The 23,140-nt window shown below is 43.9% G+C and overlaps 1 pseudogene; it reads right to left on the bottom strand.

Annotated features, from left to right (window-relative positions):
* Positions 1–21,081: 21,081 nt before the first annotated feature.
* Positions 21,082–23,140, bottom strand: part of LOC147698055 (proteasome assembly chaperone 1-like) — a 38,800-nt pseudogene continuing 36,741 nt past the window's right edge.

Below are 23,140 nucleotides of genomic sequence, written 5' to 3'. Positions count from 1 at the left end.
CCGGTATCAGGGCATGCCGAGCAATGAAAATAGTTGCGGCGTTGTCTGGAGATGTTCCGCCGTCGATAATGAGCCGTGTGGCAGGAGAAGTCGGGCTGCGGAGGATATGTCTCTCGAGGCGTCAGCTGAGCCTCACACGGGCGCCGCCATCGCCATCGGGCGCCAAGCCACGCCCCATGAAATAAATTAATGACTAGATTGTACAGATACATTTTTTCAGCATTCTTTACACCCCAGACTGCCTTTTGCTCATTTGTGAATTCTTACTTTTGTTATTACATGTTCTGTTCCCAGAGATTCCAGTCTTACCCTTTCTCCTTGACTTTGTACTAGATTTCTGATTTATGTGATGATTAGCTGGTTGGGAAAGAGTATCTAACGACCTTGTGCAGGGCGTTAAGACTGCATGTAAGTATTCAGTTATCATACCTGCAGTGCTCCTAGTCTTTACCAATGTTACTTGCTCTGTAAGCTTTAAAAGGCTTAATTTACTAAATATTTCTCTACGAATTAGACCTCAAAGAGTAACCAAATAATGTTTCATGAAAGGGCACGCCCCTTGAATTTGGGCCACGCCCCTTAACTGTAGGCCACGCCCCTTAAATGTATGCCACGCCCCTTGAACGTGGGCCATTTTTTTCATCAGTGCCCGGGCTAAATTGTGATCCCAATCCGACCCTGGGAGGGGGTGCAAGTGTGAAGCACTGACTGGCTCCGGGAGGCTGGAAATGAGAGCGAGTGGATTATGCTTGCTTGCCGCTTTTGTTACTGGAGGCCGATATTGCAGCACTGTCTGCTACAAAACCGGCTTCCACACTTCCAGACTCACGGGAAACACCCGAGGACCCTGTACAGCCAGTTCGGCCGAGACTGTCCTGCTCCCCTGGTTTGCACTGCCAGCCTTCTCTCTTCTGTGTTTTTTCTTACTGCACATCCACATTATTGTGGTTCTTTCAGTCTCCCCCATGTTCTATGAGACAGCTGATGCTACAGCTGAGTCCAGTCGGCCATCATGTACGGTGACCATACGTCTCGGATTTCCCTGGACAGTCCTGGTTTTCAGAGGAATGTCCCGGTGTCCCAACGCTTTCCGGTAATTTTAAGTACATGTCCCGCTTTTTGGGACAGAGGCCAAGTCATCCTGCAAAGGAGAATTAAAAGGTACGCTTTCGTTAAATAATGTATCTGTTACAGGGGTACTCAGGGTAGAGGCTAGAAGTCTTGCCATAGCTAATGTTATGTGAATGTACCTTGTAAATGAATGTGTGTGTGCGTGTGTGCGTGCACGTGTGTGTGTATGCATGCGTGCGTGTGTGTGTGTATATTTTCTTTTTTGTGTGAAAAAATCGTACAAGGCCAGACATAGAAGTAAGGTTGAAGGCTTTAGTCCTACTTTTATGTCAGGCCTGTATCGGTTTTTGCTTCTTCAAATCTTGTTACCCTACCATCATGTGAGGATTTAACCAATAAAGGACCGTATTCGAGCAGGGGCCAATAGTTCACGGACAGCCATGAAAGTTGGGGCAAATAGCTCAATGGGATAATGTTCTTCCTACAGAAGTCTGTATATCCGGCAGGTCTGAGTTTGGACATAAACTAAATGAATGGAGTACTATAGAGCTATGTAACTTTAAAATTGGGACATTGTTTCCACAGACAGATTGGGATGTAGGGAATCTTTTTTTTTTGTTTAAATGGGGTTGTGTCTGTCAGTGGTGCTGCAAACTCTGAGCCCTTAGCTCTTGTTATTTTACTTTCTCCCTCTTGTAGCGATCTCCTCTCAGGACCTCTGTTTTCTTAAAGATTTTATCGAGCTCCATTCATGCTCCCCTCCCGCAGGAGTATACGATTTATCGCAGTCAGTGTCAATTTGCAGAAACTGGAAGGCTTTAATATATATTCATCCAGCATCCTTGACACAAAGCACCTCTGCCTCGCGCTCTGTGCACTTCATCATGCTGCTCTTGTTCTCAGTCACTGGCCCTGCTGCAGCAAGTTTGCAGGAGCGTTACATCATAAAGAAAGACAAGACAAGCTTTCATGTTGATTATGTTTTTGGTTGTTTTCTTACGAGCAGAGAGTGCTGGTGAAATTATATTTTTGTGCGGGAGCAGCATAAGAGATTTTGCAGAGGCTCCGGGCCGTGGCAGAATAAAGGGCTGTGCATGCACACAGTTTACAAGGAACATAGGGTCTGGTGTACTGAAACTCAGCCTGGAAAAATACGATCAATAGACAGGTCAAATTAATTTCCCATCGCATGGATTTGCACTCCGTAAAAACATCTTCCATTTTGCTCCCACTGAACTCTTCGTATCTTCCCGGGAAACCGCAAGCCTACTTCCAGGAAAACTTAAATGCAGTGGCACGGAAGAACATTATGTTCATGCAACTTCTTGGCTTGCGTTCAATGGCTTTCAACAGATGGGCTCCAACAAGTGAGGGGGGGGGGGCTTGCAGACTGTGCAATTACCACTCTGAGTCATGGCTGCATCTCCTGTGTTGTTGCCCGGCCCTAGCTGCCCCAAGAAAGTCTCTCTTAAAACCCTTGTATCTAAGATGGGGCATTAGGACATGCTGGGAGGCTTTGGCTCTTTGTTTCGCATCCACTGACATCCAAGTGCTTGCAAGGTCGGGAAAATTTGTGAGACTCTTGGACAATCTTCTTTCACCTTCTTCGGCCCCCGCTCTCCCATGTCCTCCCCCTCAAAAACTCATCACTGACTTTTTTTCTCCCGTGGTATATCACTTTTCGTTTTTATTATCTTTAATTTTGGTTATGCGTAGCAAAATGTTTATATCGGCAACTACAAGATTGTTTTTCTTAGAAGCACAACGGCCACTAAGCTCAGTGAGCAGTTTCTCAGCTTTGTGTTTCTGTTTTCTTCCTTTTATCCTAAACATGACAAATGTGTTATTGCTGATTTTTTATATATGTGCTAAGCTGTTTTTAAAGCAATGGTTTTAAGTAACTGTGCTAAACTAATAAAACTTCAAACATTGTACTGAAACTCTTATTAAGAACTTGTGAATGGTATCAAATAACAATTTGCGAGTTCTTCTTAGAAATCTACTAAAATGAATTTGGAAGCCGTGGGTGCAATTTGCACACCGACTTCTGCCGAATGCATTGGTATTTACTATTTAGTGAGCCAACCTATGTATCAATAGGTTGGGAACCATGATGTATGAAGCCATTTTGCTCTTGCAAATGGCCCGATTTGCAGAAAAGGCTTTTTCTTATTGATGTATCAAACCCAAGTTGCGAATCAGTAGCAGGTTACCGAATCATGATTTGAGTTTGCGACCCAAATCGCGAAAACGGATCTGGCATCCTGTTTGCCTTGAAGAACAATTGACTGCGTTTAAAAAAAAAAAAGAATGCTTTATTTAAAAGCAATCACAGACGTGGTGATCTGCTGACTTCAGCAGGCCTCCATCCCTGTAATGGCTATAATTCCTAAATGGGTCACAAACTGTGACCTACCTCATTAATATTCATGACGTAGGTTGCAAACTGAGACCCTTAACGATTTGTTAGAGTCACAGGTATGGTGGCCTGCTGGGGTCAGCAGACCACCATGTCTGTGATTGCTTTTAAATAAAGCTATTTTTTTTATATGCCTATTTTCTAAATATGAAAATAGGATACATTTAAAAAAGAAAATGAATACTTTTATAAACATTTTTTTAGGAGCAGGCCGTGCTTCTGCTCATAAATGTGTTTTTTTTTAAATTCACAAAGGGGAAGGTGTCCCTTTGGGAGCCCTACCTCTTTGCGAATGTTTACCGCCATTTTTGATTTGGTGGTAAAATATGAATGTTGTATAACTGGATTTCGATTGCAAAAATTAATGCATAAGCTAAAGAATCGGTGTTTGGAAAGGACACCCTTTACACACCCCTTTCAAATGCCAATTCTCTTTTTGTACTTAAACCTAAATTGTGATTCAGTAAAATGTTACTGAATCTCAATTTGGGTTTTATGCTTTTAAAAAAAAGTCATTTAGTGGTTGTAAAGGCTCAAATTTGACCTTTGTGAGAGTAACATTCCTTGGAACATCAGGCCATAAGGCATAACCTGCCTATTTCTCCATTTTTTTGTGTCATCTTTGACAGTATTTTCCACCAAAGATACCAACATTTGTGCCATAACTCAGAAATACTCTGTGCCTGCTGACATTTGCATCATCACACAGAAAATCTGCTTCCATGCCCAAATATGTACCATCGCCTAGCCTCAAAGCAGGCCGAGATTAGTACTATCACTTGGAAGCATCCTATACATGCTGATATTTGCATCATCACTCAGAAATTATGTTTCTGTGTCCTGACAAATGCTAGCACTCAGAAATCATGTTTCCCTGTCCGGACATATGCTAGCACTCAGAAATCATGTTTCCCTGTCCGGACATATGCTATCACTCAGAAATCATGTTTCCCTGTTCGAACATATGCTAGCACTCAGAAATCATGTTCCTCTGTCCGTCCATATGCTAGCACTCAGAAATCATGTTCCCCTGTCCGGACACATGCTAGCACTCAGAAATCATGTTTCCCTGTCCGGACATATGCTAGAACTCAGAAATCATGTTTCCCTGTCCGGACCTATGCTAGCACTCAGAAATCATGTTCCTCTGTCCAGACATATGCTCCCACTCAGGAATCATATTCCTCTGTCCAGACATATGCTAGCACTCAGAAATCATGTTCCTCTGTCCAGACATATGCTCGCACTCAGGAATCATATTCCTCTGTCCGGACATATGCTAGCACTCAGAAATCATGTTTCCCTGTCTGGACATATGCTAGCACTCAGAAATCATGTTTCCCTGTCTGGATATATGCTAGCACTCAGAAATCATGTTTCCCTGTCCGGACATATGCTAGCACTCAGAAATCATGTTTGCCTGTCTGGACATATGCTAGCACTCAGAAATCATGATTCCCTGTCTGGACATATGCTAGCACTCAGAAATCATGTTTCCCTGTCCGGACATATACTAGCACTCAGGAATCATGTTCCTCTGTCCAGACATATGCTAGCACTCAGGAATCATATTCCTCTGTCCAGACATATGCTAGCACTCAGGAATCATATTCCTCTGTCCAGACATATGCTAGCACTCAGGAATCATGTTCCTCTGTCCAGACATATGCTAGCACTCAGGAATCATATTCCTCTGTCCAGACATATGCTAGCACCCAGGAATCTTGTTTGTATTCCCAGTTGGAGCTCCGTTGCCTACTAGTAGCAGAACAACAGGCCCCACAGATATTGCTCTACTGCCCAGGATCCTCTTGACCCATAATGTGCTGGAATTGCTGAGAACAAGACTAAGCTTTTTTCAGCTGGGTCCTGTGAGTACAGGTGTGTGTTTTAGTTAGCTTCTTTCCTTGCATTCACTTAGACAGTAAATACTTAGCCTTTGTAAAGCATGTATTTGTCCCTCTGATCCCAGACATCCTGAAACAAAGTGCAGTCTATCCAAAGCACACAGAATAACTACCATTGGGCTCAGAATAATAGCTTACAGGGGCAGAGAGAAAAGTGGGGCCCATAAAAATGTGGTAGAGAGGAGGGAGAGAGATGGCAGTCACTAGGCCCATCCTGCTTCTCTCCAGCTTTCTCACAAATGCTTACACCTTCTCATTATATCTAAAGAAGAGAACACTGGACACACGATCGCAGAGAATATTTTGACCATCAATCTCTTGACCCCCAGACATCGCGGACAGGTACTAAGACACTTAAATCGGTTTAATTAGGGGAACCACGATTTAAGAACATCCCTAGCTAATAAGTAGTGAATACCGGTAAAAAAGACTAAAATAGAGAGATACCGGCATTATAATCGGAAATGTGATCAACTAAACCTTGCTATATGACCAACACCTGCTAGACTGTAACAACCAATTAAAAAAAGCCTAGAGGAAGCCCCAGGCCAGCCAACCGTAGCGGGTGAAACATGTTGGCTGAGCAACAGAGAACTGTGAACAAAAAGCTGTACATTCACTACCAAGGTTACTATCATTACAATAACATGATCAATAGAAATAGCGATTGGAGATTCCGTCTTATAATATAGAAAACTATTTATGTGTGTTGAACTGTTGATGAATATGAACTATGCATGTATACAAAACCAAAACCCAGAAATGTATTATCATGAAGATTAGGTTTAAGTAAGCAAAAGACCAAAGGAAGCACAAGGTGAAATGACTCTACTTCACATCATTTTAAAAATAAATCATATTGCTTATACATTTTTAGCTTCAATTTAGTCATTATAGTTAAGCATGTCAAAGAGAGGAGAGAGACATGCTGGCGTTTCTTTCGATGTTCTGATGTTTCCCTTTCAAACTAACAGTGATGCTCCCTTGTTCTGTTATGTTAAAATACTTGTAAAGCGCTATGTATGCCCTAGGGTGTCTTGGCGCTATCTCAGAAGAAAGCAGAGGGAGCAGACAGAGGGTTAGAGTGAAAAGCCAGGTCTTTAGAAGCTTTCTGAAAACCTATAGAGAGGGTGCCAATCTTATGTGTAATGGTAGAAGATTCCATTCCCTGGTTGCTCCTGCCAGGAAGCTGCTTTCACTCCATTTCCCTGTGAAGGAAAAGGCAGGATATTCGCCTGTCTTGAAAGCATGCTATGTGGGTGGCTGATCGTCCCTACACCTGCATCCACGGCAGCCAAGTTTGTGAGATGTCATCTTAGTTTTGCACCAGCGAAATATGGTACTGTCTGCCAAAACATGGCTTCTCTATGAATATTGAACCTTTTAAACCAAAAATAATGGATCTCAAATATAGTATATGCAGTAGCTAAACTGCCTGCATCACTGAATGACAGTTAAAATCAACCAATGACAAGAATGTGGGCTGAACATTTGAATTATGCTTACCAGAACCAATGGCTCAGAGGTGCTGACCTTTTACCACTCTCTCTACATAGATTGTATTTGCTTTGTTTTAGAATTTGGGTTGTTGATTGACTGGGGTATAAGCCTCAGTCAAGTAGTAACCACAGTCCTATTCATGGTAAGAATCAGACAAACCCTAAATTAACCTGTGCTTTCCCTTTGGTAGCTTGGCACGTAAAACTTAGGCTTAACATAGAGGCAATGTGTAAAGTATTTGTGTGGCACTTCAAACAGTAAGACAGTGAAATACCACACAAAAAGATTCCACACTAGGTTAGAAAAATCAAGCTTAATGTTACTCGGTGACTGGTCCAAAGGTGATGTGTCAAGTCCAATCCACACAGCAGCGGTGATGTGTCAGTGCCGACCTACGCTGCAGCAGCGATGTGCCAGTTTTTAATCCATGCAGTAGGGCAATGAGTCAGTTCAACAGAGGATGTGTCTGTTCCGCTAAAGCAAACACCTTAGGTCCACTTCCAAGCCTCCAGGACTGGGGTAGTACCACTTGGCATGGCAGACTTACAGATGGCAGAGTCCAGGTGCAGAAGCAGGGTGGTTGGAAGTCTTTTATGTCCCTTAGACTTTAGATAAGGAGGCCAGCTAGCTAGCCCTCAGATTCACTTGATGCAGGTCCAGTCCGTTTCACAAAGGCAGGAGGGCAGCAGACAAGAAGCTCAGCACAGCACAGCAAAGCAGGCCTCCTGCAAAGTCTAACAGAGTGCCAGTCCTTCAGCAGCACAGCAGTCCTATTTACTGGGATATCCACAGATCCAGAGGCGTACTGAAGTGGTGGTGTCAGAAGTAAAGTACTGAAACCCAGGTGTGCTTTGAAGTGGGAGACGCTTCAAAGACATTGTAGGAAAGTAGAATATGCTTCTTATGGTTAACCCCACTTTTTGCTTGATATTACACTGTTTTTGACTAGTCTGACTGGGATCGTGCTAATCTGGACCCCAGTCTATCTGCTTTCTCCTTAAAATGTTATGCATGTACTTAGGTATACTCCAGATTGGATACTGGGGTACCCTTGTCAGTCCCTAGTATATGTTACACATGTACCCAGGGCATAAGAACCACAGAGGCCTCCCATGGGCAGAAGTATCTATTATGCCACCCATGAGAGGCCATGCAAAATGGAACTACAGACCTGCCATTGCAGCCTGTGTAAGATAGTGCATGCACCACTTTAGATATAGGTTTACTATATCTACAGGTCACCCTTCTAGCAGGCCTTTACAATCCTGAAGGCAGTGTGCTGGGTTTTACGGGAGAGGGTGCCCCTGCATGAGCAGAGCCCCTCTGCAGCCTTTGGAGACCAAATTCCTGGGTTGTTGGTGTTGCAGCCAGACATATAGGTAGAGGTGCATTATATATTCACGTAATATGCTATCCCGAAAACGGTTGCAACAAAACATGTTGTGTTGGGTATGAAACACCTTGGAATCATAACTCCACACCGGTAACCGGTGTGGGAGGTATCATTCCACCCTTTTGAAGCAAGCTTCGTGGGGTCACTGGTCCAGAGACCCATTTCTGCCTTCCTGCTGCTGAGCCAAGCTCGAGCAGGGTAAGGCAGGACAATAGGCATCCTGTCACAGTGAGGTGTGACCACCTCCCAGACAGGATTTAGTGTATTGGGGCTGAGTCGGTGCACTCCCAAAGTGCCTGAAGGTCTGCATTTGGGGCACACTTGGTGTCCCTGTGCATAGTCCAGTTCAAACCAGTCCTGGGAGCCATTTGCTTCTGCTCTGGTGCGAAACTGGACACAGGATATGGGAGTATCCTCCCCAATGTCCTGACACTCCCCTGAGAGGGTCTCCTGAACCTGTCCAACCCTCTCCCGTGGGTACAAAAGGGCTTTCCTGGCTGTGGGATCCTAGATTCGACGTGGACAAGATTCTGATCAAGAAACGGCTGACCTTCGACTGTCTGGACACTCTGGACTTTGACTGGGCCCGACTTCATCTCGCTCTCCATCCAAAGCATTGTCTGTGCCCGTGCACCATACAGGCTCCATGCAGGACCTGTGGAGCATCAAGGACAGCTAAGGTATCTCCCTAAGGGTGAAGGAGTCACTCCCCTGCATTCACAGGCACTGTAACACAACTGACTGGTCAGCTGATCTTGAGCTCCTGCGGACTCTGAAGGCTCCAGCAACACAGAAGGTGGGTTCCTACATTCCTTGACATTGAGCTGCCCTCTCACCGAATTTGAGTCCGATATCCCTCGTGGGGACTGCTAGCACATCCCACATAGACGCCAGCGCCCCGCACCCTGAGGCGCATGAACTAAAAACTGACGCCAACTAATTGACTTGCTAACCCTCACTAAAATATATCATTTCCCATACAGTGAATCCCAGTTCTACTTATCCATGCTGACGAGTTATGTTCCCTATTGTATTTAGGCACACCAAGCAGTGGTCTATATCACCGGTGCAGCAGGACAGCACATGAGATACAGAACATCATGCAGGAAACAACTTAAGGTCGAATGGATTATAGTGACACAATGTTCCCAGAAACAAAGACGTTTAAAGAATCCTAACTTATGTCCATACCTACTGTTACAATACCTGAGTAATGCGTGGCATGTAGAAACTGTAATGTACATCTTTCAATAATCTTTCATGCTGAATGTACCTTGCATAACAATAAAATGGCAATAAAAAGGATTTGCTAAAAAATGTAACAATCCCTCGTGGGGACCGCATAACTCAAACCCCTGTGCACCGCGTACATTTGCAAGTGCATATGCTTGTTGGTGTTCCCCAACTGAGTGCATTGAGCTATCGATAGCCCCAACCTCTGTGCACATTTCGTACAAAAGACTTCGGCCTTCTTGCACTCTGTGCCCTGCAAGCTGTTGTTTTGCGAAACTGCTAGAGGTCCCACAGGACTCCTGTGCCTTCGGCCTGTGGATCCATTTGAGGGACAACATTGCTTTTCTTGGGCTCCCCTGGTTGCTCCAGGCCTGCCCTGACTCCCCTTGCTGTGGTGAGTCTCCTGGTCCTTGCTGGGCCAGACCGTGATCTTCCTCGACCTTCTTCGTGGGTTGCTGCTGCCAAGGCTTGTTGGTGCTCCCGCCGGACACTGACCCCTCAGCACTCGACATCCTTTGTGGGACAGCTCATATGTGGCTCCTGGTCATCCTCAACATCTCCTGGTCCCTGTGGCTGTAGAGATAAGTTCTCCCTCTTCACACCTGAAGCACCTTGTAGTGTAGTTCCTATATTCCCAATAGGCTCTGCGCATTGGAATAATATATTCTATAGATGTTATGTGTGACTTAAGTCGAATTGGTCTCTATCGAATATATGTGACTTAATTGTGGGTGCCAGCTAGCTCAGAGGTCACTAGAAACTTTCTTGAATGCACAAGAAGGGATTAGTTTCTGACAACCGCATAAACATGACAACTTTGTTTCCCCAAGATAAAACTTATCTTCAGAGTCGTGGAAACAATAGATAGATATTTCACACAGTCAACCGTGCATGCTTCGTTTCATCAGAGATGCAGAGAAATAGAGAGACTGGCATTTTCAATAAAAGTATTTATTGAACAGTCTTCTTTCTCATGCAGAAGAAATTAACTGCTACAATTGTAATACTGTCTGTAAAGTATAATGCGTACAGCAAGAAGAGTATTATGAAATAATACTGTAAAAGCAGGGTATGGCTTCTAAATCATAAAATACATACATAAATAACAAAGACTAAAAGTACTCAACTGGTGCTTCTAAAATACGCCTACCTCGATGTACCTAACCTAAGTCTTAGTACAAGGGAAGAAGTATGTGTTTAGTTTCTTTGCCAAGAATCTATCCAAGATTTCTCTTAGGGTATAATCAGCTCCGTACTTGGTTTTAGAATGAAGGAGGTCCGGTATCTCTGTCTCCGGACTCGATTTCCCAACACCCCGCAAGGGGAGCTTGGAAACACTGGAGCTAGATTCTCAGCAAGAGAAAGGCAGCCTCTCTGTCAGTGCGTCAGCTGGAGGGTCGGCTTCCTTCGGCACTTGCTGTAGCGAGCTGCGTCGGGCAAGTAGATAGTCGAACTGCTCCACACCACTGTGTGTTGGCTAGGGCAAGTGTGGGCATATTTATACCTTGAAGGTGCCTGGTTTGACGTAAAGTCGGACATAATAACGTCACCAAAGAACCTCAAGGGAATGGTAGTTCTTTGGAAACGCCATGATTTCTAGGACAAATCAATATTCAAGAAAGGGGATGTAACTGACTGTTGAAGCAGAGTTTTCCAAGAAATCGTTGTGGCTTTTTGGAACTGGTGGAAGTAGCCATGCCTGTATTTGAACTGCATGGGCTATGTCTAAATATGGGTATGATTTCTATACCTATATAAGGGTAATGTGAACTATACCTATTTTAAGGGCATGAATCGGGAAAATAACACTAGGGTCCTAAAACGCTATACCACAACCTGACATCGGTGGGCATTTGTCTACAGAGCCCCTGATCACTCCTGAGTGACCCAGACTCTGTCCCCTCTGCTTTCAGGTTCCTTCCTTCAAGAATCCACCTGTGGGTTCCACCGGACACTTTTCTTCTTTCCAGCAGTGGCATTTCTGTGAAGACTCCCATTGAGATCGACAACGGTTTCCGACGACATTTCAGCCCTATGCACCTGGCTTCCATGGGATAGGTAACTCTGGTACTTCGGTAGACACAGGTGGTGTGGCTCTCCAATCTTCTATGTTCCAAAGGGGTTCCGCGCAATTGACTGGGAAGGGTCCTTAAACACTAAAACTGCAACTTCGACTCTCCCATTGAATTGTAGGTGGAACGCGGTCGTGTTCTTACACTGCACCCGTCCTCCGTGGAGTCCCTCCTTACTCACCTTGGGTGGTTTCTTGGAGTCCCAGCGATTCTACAACCTCTAGACACTGTCTTGTCTCGAATCACGGTTCTTATAGCACTATTTTAGTGTATGGTTTGGTCTCCCTCTGGAGCCCACTGTGCATTAGTGCTACTTACATTTGTGTCTGTACTACTGTATTGTGTGCTTTGTGTTTATCTGCATGTAGCAGATACTGTGAGGTATTTAAGATGTTTTAAAATAATAAATACATATTTTTATAACTACTTTGTGGTTTTCCTTTCATTTAACCAAAACAATAAGATTGTGTTCTGGTAAAACAAGCTGCTTAACATTCTTTCAAGACTAAGCCTGAAGTCTGCTCTCCACAGCTACCAGTTGGATAGCTTTCTAAGGTTATCTTTTACCTCTTAAATCACCATAAGGGTTGTTTGGACTGGTGCAAGGTGCCCACTTTAACTAGTGGACATCATATACCAGGCCAACTTCTCACAGACATGCCTTTGAATGGGACAGAGGTCCTCCCTTCCATCCCTGGCTCTAGGATCACTCCATGGTGGTGTGCAGCCCTCTGTGTGGGGATAGGACACAGCCCATTCAGGTGTGAGGCTGTATCCAGCTCCTCCCTCCCATCCTGCCAGAATGACCCATCAAGTCACACATAAGCTCCTATTGTGTGTGGTTGTCTAGGAGTAATACACAAAGCCTAACTGTCACCCACCCTAGACATGTGATCATAGACAGGCAGCAGACACCAAATGACTAATGTAAGAAAATGCCAAATTTCTGAAAGTGGCATTTTCAGAGTTGCAGTGTAAAATCTGATTCCACCATAAATTTGGATTTTAAATTGTGATTCCAGATTAACCAAACTTGAAAAGTCTATCTCTTCACAATTGGGAATTACACTTATAAAATTCATTAATGTAATCTCAATGTTATCCTATGGGAGAAATAGACATTGCAGTAGTGAAATAAGAATTTGAGAGGTTGTCACTACCAGGAGATGTGTAACTTAAATTTACATGTCCGGCCTTTTAAATACATTGCACCTTGCCCTCTGGACCGTCTGGGGCCTACCTTGGGGGTGAATTATATGTATATAAAGGGAAGATTTGGACCTGGCAAAAGGTTTATTTTGTCACTGAATAAATCCAATAAATTGAAATTTATATGCTTAATTCGCTTATTTCATTGCTTACTCTTTAAACTTTTCCCCTGTTTTCCATTTGGATGTAATCAATTTATTTGACTTATTACCATTCTTCTGCAAAGTTCTTCGTAAAACACAGGAACAAGATCCGTTGGAAGGTGAGATCAAACCCACAGCAAAAGCTTTTTTTCTTAGGTCTGATGTTAGCAAAGACCTTTAGATTTTACTAAAATTATATGTATGATTTGCTTACAGGAGTTTTGAGCCATCCCTTTTAATTATTTAGGCTGTTATTGTATCATTCACATTTTTCTTCCACCTACTACAGCATACATGATGGGGCAATGGTTCAGCCACCTTGTCCGTTGACTAACTTCACTGTGAGTGAAGTAATTCTGACATTCACAAGAATGTCTGCTTTTTGAGGTTAAAAGTATTCTTGCTTTGAGCCAATGTTTTTTAGACTGATGTAGGCCCTACATTTTTTCAAACAATAACATTTTGCAAAGACCATGACAAAATAGTTATTGGCGAAGTCAAAAGGCTAGTGCCCAGCGCCAGACTTTTTGGCTTTGCCATTGCTTCTTTAATTCACAGTACCAAACCAGGTTTTGAGAGTGGAGGTCAGTCATATTTCTGCTGCATAGCCTCTTTTTAAAAGATCCACATTTTCAGATGTTCTCTGCACATAACATCCCTCATACACAAATTACAAAGTATTTGCAATGCAATAGGTCTTGCATTCATGCGGGTTTGAGCTATTGGCATTGTAAATGACAATGCCTTTTATTTATGTTTTGGGTCTTAAAACATAAATGAAAGGCATTGTCATTTACAATATTAATAGCTTAAACTCTAGCAAATAAGAGACCTATTGCATTACAATAAAGGGCCTTCTAGACCGCTTATTGTAAATATCAGAGGAAGAGACCGTCCTGTGACGTCTTCAAAGTAGAGCTGAATAGTGCACTGAAGAAGATGTGTAAGTGTTGTAAATTACACGGACCCAAGGTGTGAAGTGAGAGTTACATATGATCCGAGCTATAAACACTAACAAAGCCCATCAACACCTTTCGTTCCGTGATTACACTGTCGCTGCACAGGAGGCTGAGCGGGAGGGGGGGTTATTTCATGCCCTCTCCGTGATTTGAGTGTGCAGTGTGGAATTGTGTAATGTCATTGCTATCTTTGGCCTAACAAAAATACTCCAGCTTTAGTAAGACCCTAGCTTCACCTCCTGGTGCAGGGCGGGCTGTGCTTTATAGCAGGCATGGAGGGAGGGAGGAAGGGAGGGATGGTCTTGGCTGCAGTTCCGGCCTCGTACAGTGCCCCTGCTATTACTAGTGAGCGAGAGGTGCTGAGGTGGTGGTATTGGTATTGGTGGCGGTGGTATTGGTATTGGTATTGGTGGTGGTGGTTGTGGTATTGGTATTGGTGGTGGTGGTATTGGTGGTACTGGTATTGGTATTGGTGGTGGTGGTGGCATTGATGGTATTGGGGTGGTATTGGTGGTGGTGGTATTGGTGGTGGTGGTATTGGTGGTGGTATTGGTATGGGTGGTGGTGGTGGTATTGGTGGTGGTATTGGTATTTGTGGTACTGTTGGCATTGGTGGTGGTGTTGGTAGTGGTAGTATTGGTGGTGGTGGTGTTGGTAGTGGTATTGGTGGTGGTGGTATTGATGGTAGTGGTGGTATTGTGATATTGGTGGTGGTGGTTGTATTGGTATTGGTGGTGCAGGTATTGGTATTTGTGGTATTGGTTGTGGTATTGGTGGTATTGGTGGTGGTTATGGTATTGGTGCTGGTGGTATTGGTGGTTGTGGTATTGATTGAGGTGGAGGTGGTGGTATTGATGGTGGTGGTGGCATTGGTGGTGATGGTATTGGTTGTGGTGGTGTTTTTGTTGTTAATAAAACAGGCTTTTGAAAACAACCTGTCAGATGGCTTAGTGCAGATGACATGTAACACGGATGTGCTGCTAGTTTCAGCCCACTAGCACACGATTATGTGCTACCTGGAATTCACATGACTTAGTTCCCTAATGCTTTCTAAATCCATTTCACTTGCAGGGGGAGGGGGGGGGGGGGTTGAAACAGACATTTCCCGGGTTAAAGTGAATGAAAGCGGGCGCCCATGTTACGGGGCGGCCCTGCTGCTTAAAAACTTATAAGCGGTTTCAGGTGAAGCAGCGCATGTCCGGTCTGCAGTGAGAGAAATTTAATAAAGTAAATAGTGCTTACATACTAAATAACAGGTCCCGTGTAGCAACCGAAGTAAAGGGGCCAGTAGCTATGGGAGGTTACAAATAAAGACAAGGTTGTACTAAGGATGGACTAAAAAGCTTATTAACAAGTCCAAAGGCAGCATTTACCAAAGACAATGACACAAGCCAGTGAAAATATAGGAGGAGAGTGGGTGTGGCTTCTCTCTCCTACTCTTCTACAGCAGGCTCGCAGAGTGAGCAGTGCATGCACGCTGCCGCTATGCTAGACGTAAAAGCTTGGGACGATGGATTTAAACACAAACACGTTCTGTTTGTGGTTGGTTTTATGTTTCCAGGCAAATCTTTCAGTCTGATGGAGATCACAGATTTGGGGCCTTACTGTGAGGAGCTGTCATGGCTCAAGGCAGAGCCAAGCACCAGTATGTTTGCGTTTGATGTGTTAAGCTCATACATGTAGCTCAGAATTTTGGAGTTAATGCATGAAATGCATGCAGCACAAGTCGAAAACAGTCTGTTTCTGACTTGATTACACTTTAACTCTGGGAAATTCTGAATTATAAGAATAGACTTTAGAACCCTCAGAAACAAAAAACACATGCTTGACTCTGCCCTGACCACCACAGTTCTTCATGAATCTCTCACTTCTCTGTTTAAAAGTCAATTTAGATCAGAAAGATCACCATTGTCGATTCTGCCAATTTCGCTACGATGAATTCCCCACATTGCTGCTTTTTGTTTTTTTTGTTTTTTGTATTTTGCATGGATAGTCCCATCATGTAATTCCATACAGTGGTGCATTGGTAGAGTTTGAAAGTGGTAGGGCATAAGACCATTTAAAGAAATGTATTAAGGTTGGGATTGATTTAGAAGCAATGTATAAAGTATTTAGGCAGCACTTCAAACAGTAAAAAAGTGAAAACACAACACAAGAAAAATACCACATCAATTTAGAAAAACTGAGTAAAATGTAATAAATAATTTGACAACAAAACAACAGAAATCCAATCAATACAACCAGAGTTATGAATTTTCAATTATTTGGTGAAAATTGCACCAAAAAGCCCCAAAATGCCCCTTGCAGCTATCTGGTCATGTAAGACTAGGAGGAAGTCACAAGTTCAGCCCGACTGCATGCCACACAGGTTGGATACAGGGTCCAGGTTAGTCCTGCAAAAAGAGTTACCTTCTCAGTCCAGCCAAAAGAGTTCCGTTTGCGGTAGAAGAGGCCACAATGAGCAGGGAGTGTGTCACAGATGTCTGTTGAAGTAGTGAGAAGATCCGGCCAGGAATCGCGGAAGGTTGCTGCTCAAGTGTGAAGATCCTGTCAGCATTGCGGACGGTTAAGGCTGGAGCTTCCCATTGGCTGTCACCATGGCAATCAATGCTATAGTGCGAAGAGGTGGTTTGCCAGTACTTCATGTTGGCACCTGATACCGTTGGAAAGGGCTTGGTGTGAACTAACCTATTTGTGAAAAGCCCAAAAACATCAGGGGAGCTCAACTGAGGCCACACCAAGGGCGCCCACGGGGTCAGAAACTCACTCCAGTAGAGTCAAGCAGTGCGCAAGCAAGTTCAGATGCAGATCCAGCGAGCAGATCAGCTGGGCAGTTGCAGGGAGCCTCTGGAGCTTGTTATGTCACTGTAGCTCAGAACAGGAGGTCAGCTGGAGGACCCTTGGAGTCACTTGAGCCTGGGATGAAGGTTGCAGGTCTAGTCTTTCTTCTCAACAAGAAGGGCGGCAGACAGTAGGGCAGCAGAGTAACAGGCCCGCAGAGTGGCCTTCTTCTGTAGTATTCACAGATCTGGGAGTATAGTAAAGACTTGGTGACTGAGGTCCAATATTCATACTGTGTGCCTTCTCTGAAGTAGGAGAAACCTCTAGAAGATGTCCTTTGAAGTTCTCAGGATTCCTGCCTCCCTTGTCCTGGCTCCTTACTAACTGAAGGGGGTATGCAATCCTTTGTGTGAATGTAGGACACAGCCTATTCAGGTGAAAGTGGGGCTGTACCTAACTCCACCCTCCCATCCTGCCAATATTGGCCTATCCAGGCACACCTAAGCTCTCTGTTGTGTGCTGTCTAGGAAGAATATGTAAAGACCAACTGCCAATTCCACCCAGTCATGTGACCCACAGACAGGTTTCAAGCACAAGATGGCTTAGCCAGGAAAATGCCTAATTTATGCAAGTGGCATTATAAAAATTGAAACCGACATCTAACTTCAACATAAAAGAATATTTTTCATTATAATTCCAATGACACCAAACATTAACTGTTTACATGTTTCCTTTTGGAAGTTACGGTTTATGAAATGTAATAAGGTAACTCAAAAGTTATCCTATGGGAGAAGTAGGCCTTGCCGTGGTGAAAAACAGATTTAGGAGGTTTTCACTACCAGGACATAAAAAACTTAAAATTACACGTCCTACTTTCTAAACAAGTAATTCAATTTGGATAGTAAGATGACCACAGCCTTGCGCTAACTCCTACCTACTGCGTCAGTACCCAATTGAAAATTCAATCTATTCAAAAAATGTAAGGAGCTCAATTCATATTCATACATCCAGTTTTTACTCAGACAGTTAAAAGACACACACTGCTTACAGAAAGGCATAATAAAAAGGAGATGGGTTCTCAAAAAAAATTCTGATTCATAACCAAATTGTGTGCTGAGAATGATAAAATATATACCGTTTTGAGGAAACTTTGGGATGTTCTGAAAGCGGACAAAATTAGCATCATCACAGCAAAACCATTGGTAAATTTTTGAAAAGCAGAAACTCTAAAGAATATACTCAGTCCGAGTGACATGGCTAGGTTTATAAATGATTCTGCAAATTATTTGTATGAAACCTGTATAGTTGCTTTAAGTGTAATAGTTGTGTTTGTTGCAAATATATTGCAAATAAAACAAAACAGTTTTTAATCAAGACAGGAGTAGAAAGTTTAGTATCATCTCATTTATTCATTGTAACTCGACTTTTTGTGAGTACATGATCACATATGTATGTGGTGGCCTCCTTCCTTTGACAACCAGACCGCCCACCTTGCCTTTTCATGGTGACCCCTTGGGCACACAGGGTCACCATTCTTCCTCTGCACACGTGCTATGGCCCGATCAGTAGAGCAGCCATCTTTACTGTAGCCTCACCTGACATACGGGGTCACAGGCGTTCAGTGCATTAACATTGATGCCTCACTTCATGGCAGGACTCCTGTACCTTTCCATGCACATGGGCAAGGACGCAATCAGTGCAGCAGTCATCTTCTCACCTCACTATAGGAATCCAATCACCAGACCCCTACTGGACCTTGCTCCCTCCAAAGCTATCCTTTCCCTCACAGGTTACACTTGTCTTGGCAAGCAAACAGACATTGGTGCTCCAGGGGCAGGTGGTCCCAAAGTCCCTGGGTGATGTCCCCTCACCCAGATGGGATACTGGCAGGCCTTGGGCCCCAGTCCTAGTCACAAGCAGAAGTTTTGCAGAGCTTATCTATCTCATACAGCCCGGCTGGCTGCTTGAAATTTTACAATTTTGGGGGCCTTCAATTCCGCTTCTTATAATTCATTTCTGGGCACCAAATCTGATTTAGAGTCTTGGTCTTTGAAGTTTATGTTGGGGGTCTTCTTCCTTTTTAATTGCCTTCTCCTCTGGCCCGGACTTCCTTCAGAAAGCAGTCTGCCACAGCCGGAGCGACTGCAAATCTGATAGCCCACCACACGGGCCATGGGAGTGACTAGAGGTTCATAGCTGGATGTCAGCCACAGTCATATGTGTGTCTAAAGGTTACTCTAAGCCCTCAGCCCTACTCTTCATAATTCTCTTATCCGCCCCATCTCCTCCCTGAGATGTACCAAAGCCCCTTCCACATTATCTCTCTGAATCAAAGAGCAACCTTTGAAGTGTACTGAAGAACATAGCTCTCACTTCCTCCTGTGTGCCCCACCCAGCTTTCAGTAATGAAGCAATACCCAAATCTGTCTGAGAGGTTCCTCTACCTCCTTTCCTCATGTTCCTCCAGTCAGCCCTGGGTCTCCCAAAATGGAACCCTAAGTATTCCATGTATCGTACCCTTCACGGGCGCACATATGCCCAGCACATGCATATAATATACACTCACTAAACAGCACTGCGTTATCACTGTATTGTATCATTCATATTCACAAATATATTCAGCACATGTATACCACACATGCACTGCGCAGCACTACGCAAAGCAATACAGGGCAAGGGTGAGTTAAGCACACAGCAGCGGAGCTTTAAATGAGTGAGCCCGTGGGCTTCACTCCAGTGACACAGGTGAAAAAGACCTGTTCCCTCTTACTGTTCCCTATTCAGTATACTGGCACCACTGCACTTGTGCTGCTTAACTCTGTGTAAAAGCAGTAGATTTTCATCACTATGAAAGAAGCGCTTTGTGCACCCCTTCCCGTCCAAAAACGTCTGTAAGCTCTGAGACCGGCCTGTGTCATGGCGCACGCGCATAATCCGTGTTTATCCCTGACAACAAAAATCAGCATTAGAGATCCAGACATCATTTCAGCTGGGAAACTCGGGGCAGGTATGTGCATCTATCACCATGCAAGGCACTTTCCGTCCATCCCTTTCCGTCCCAACAGCAACTGGGTCACTAAACCACGCACTGTTGGACAGCCAAAGTGCATGCTTCTGCCTGTCCCCAGAAGGAAGACACCTAGTAGTGGTGATGGCTGAAGATTCCAAATGCCAAACATAAGTGCTTCTGAATAGCGCCATAGCGGAAGCAGTCGCTCCGAAACAGCAAACGATAGTAGCCATCTGCAGGCTACCAGTTGACCTCAAGATGAACAATGAACCATAATTCTTCCAAAATCAAGTATGTTTTTGGCATCAACACATTACACCCAACCCCCTCGTGGGCCCAAGCCAAAGGGAAAGCCAAGTTCCCAGTTGTGCCATGAATAAGGTGCTAAGGATGGCAGTTAAAGAAAACCAAGCCATCATGTATACCAATTGCTGTTGGAATGCCAGAATGCCCCCATAGCACAACAAGAGCGACTCCAACCAATAACAACAACAAAAATCACATCCAAGGGGCCATTCCAGTGGCCTCAGCTGAGTACCTAGGTTCCCTGATCTTGATGAGTTTGAACCATGAAATGGATAGGCTAATTCATTCATGGGCCAATGGTTAAGAGCCAAAGCATACATTATTCAAGTGGGTTACTGGGTCCTGATTCAAGACTGGTAACATGGGGGCGAATTCCACATGCCCTGCTGGAGCAGATGGGGATGTGTCTGGTAAACTGCAAATGACTTAGCTTTGTAGGTGTGTTTTTGCATTTTTTTTGCATATCCCTGCTTCTGCCCCTTAATTTTTTTAAAATTCTCTGACACTGTGGTAAATATTCCCCACTTTCCAGCCACTCCCCCTTGCTACCCCTTTTACATTTGAATGTAGGGGTATGTGTGTGTGGCTCTCATACATTGCAACATTTTAGGAAGGAAAAGTGCGAGTTTAAAAAAAAATGTCCATTTACTTCTATTGAGGGAGAGGCAGTTTCAGGCTGGAGACACCTACAATAAAACATTTTTTTTCTTCAGAAATCGGGAGTCTTCCGCCTGAATCAGGTCTGTTGGCATTTATGACCTCTAAGCATTATTTTCGGAGAACTATGCACAGAGATAGGAATGGCGTGGGCACAGATTTACATACACCCTTACCGTTGTGGATTGCCTTTCTAAGTATGTGAAGTTCTACAGAACTGCTACACATAACGGTATTTGCCTTTGGTCAGTTACCCCAATGAAAAGCAGATTCGGAGTTAGCGGGGCCAGCCGCCAGAAACAGGATGGCCTTTATTATTTCAATTAAAAAGAAACACATATTTCAAGAGCTAATCCACGAACGAGATATGAGTACAAGAAATACATGGATTGAATAGAGAATGCAAAACTGTTGGCAATCTTCACGTGTAGAGGGTGCTTTAAATTGCTTTAGATAGGACTATTTTCCTAAGTATTTCTATGCTTTTAGAGGTATCCGTGGAGAAGCAGCGAAGATTATGATAAGACAACACAGGCTTGAAATGGTCAATTGTAATCGAGTCTAGTTTCATGGCATCCCTGTAACACTGGCACAGCCCTGCAGGAATCTGCCACACCTGGCAGTAACTCAGAACTGCAGCAGGAAGGCCATCAACTGCTCCAGCAGTGAACTAGAAGTTTCTTGTGTCAATTCCATGGTAGTCAAAGCTTTCAGAAATGGGACTGGGAGTGTGGAAACGGATTCAGTGGGTTTATAACTGGCTAAGGGGCAAGTAGACATAACAGTCACTTTTAAATGTGCCTTCTCCATGCAGCTGAACATCTTTTCACACCATTAACACTGCTGAGCTGATCCTCACATGGATGGCGCACTAGCAGACGTGTGTTGTGGAATCAGAAACCAAGCGGTAGAAAACGCAAGAAAAATCTTTTGAAAGGGAGCCAGGTTCTTCCATTAGACTTTGCACAGAGCGCTATTCTCATAGTGGTGGAAATCTACTGTTTTTACAAGGAGTTAAGCAGCACGAGTGAAGTGTTGCCAATATACTACCCAGTGAACAGTAAGAGGGAACAGAACGTAAGTTGACAGAAAACCTCTGGGGGCATATTATCAAGGACGGCGTTTAAATTATCGCCGGTTAGGCGGCAGAAAACTGCTGCTAAAACGGCAATAATGGGCTTGATAATATGTCCTGGAGAATTCCAATAGAAGCCCAGGTTCACACTATAACATGGACTTCTATTGGAAGTCTCAAGGGCATATTATCAAGCCCATTATCGCCGCTTTGGCGGCAGTTTTCTGCCTCTAAACCGGTGATCATTTTTTACGCCGTGCTTGATAATATGCCCCCTGCTGCGTTGTTTCCAACGGCCAGAATAAAATGTGAACGAGATAAACGAGTATCGTTGGAGATTTCCGTTGATGGCCAGATTTCAGAGTTCCACGATACATAACTTCCATTTGCCTTGCTAGTTCTCTTCGGATAGCCAGGTCTTCTTCGTGCTCATTCGTCACTTCTTCGTCATCATCTGTAGCCCGCGAAAAAACAGGCACAACCTCCAGAAAAAAAAATGTTCATCCTCGTTGAAGAAGATTTACCTTTATCAATGAAAAACAGGAGTTGTGATTTAGATAGTATGTAAAACTGCAGTTCGCTCTTCTGTCACTGGAGGGCACCAAAGCAATACATGACCATGTTTGATAATTCAACCTATTAGATTGCCGTGCGTTCTAAGTGACATTTCAATGACCAACTTGTTGTGACATGTAATGAATGATACACAGGACCAACCAGGGTACAAGTCCTAAACAAGCATTTACAATGCAATGGTCTCGGCTTTGTTAAAGTTAGAGCTATTGGCATTGCAAATGGAATTTTTTTCATTTTTTTTTAAAAAACATAAATAAACAGGATGACGTAAATGTATTAATCTGGTCTGTGAACTGCAGATTAGAGTTACAGATTACCCCATAATTCCTGACATTAGGTTCTGGCATGGGGGGAAGACCCAGAGTCTGGGGCCACCAAGATTGATTCCAAAGGAGGTGTCCTTCCCAAAGAGGAGAACCTCTGTTTTTTTCCGAGTTCAACTTGAGGCAATTACCACTCACCCAGCTAACAATTTCACACATGCATCTGTTAAAGTGGGCAGCGACCTCGTCAACATTGCTGGAGATCAACACCACCATTTGAGTGTCATTGGCAAAGGACACTCTGGCAAAGCCAAAGGAACTGATCAACTTGCCTAAGGGAGCCACATATATGGTGAAAAGCATTGGACTCGGTGAGGACCCCTGAGGGACACCACAAGGCAAGAAGAAAGATTTTGAGATAAACTCTCCAAGGGCCACAGACTGCTCTCCACTCGGGTCAATACCAGGGAGAACACTCATTTGCCTTTTGTCTTGCACTTACATTTAGCAATACACTTATTATGAACCATTACAGCTTTCATTCTTGTGGCCATTGTTGAAATGGT

Source organism: Lissotriton vulgaris, chromosome 8 (assembly GCF_964263255.1).
Source record: "Lissotriton vulgaris chromosome 8, aLisVul1.2, whole genome shotgun sequence".
NCBI lineage: Eukaryota > Metazoa > Chordata > Amphibia > Caudata > Salamandridae > Lissotriton > Lissotriton vulgaris.
This window is presented reverse-complemented; position numbering and strand designations above follow the sequence as displayed.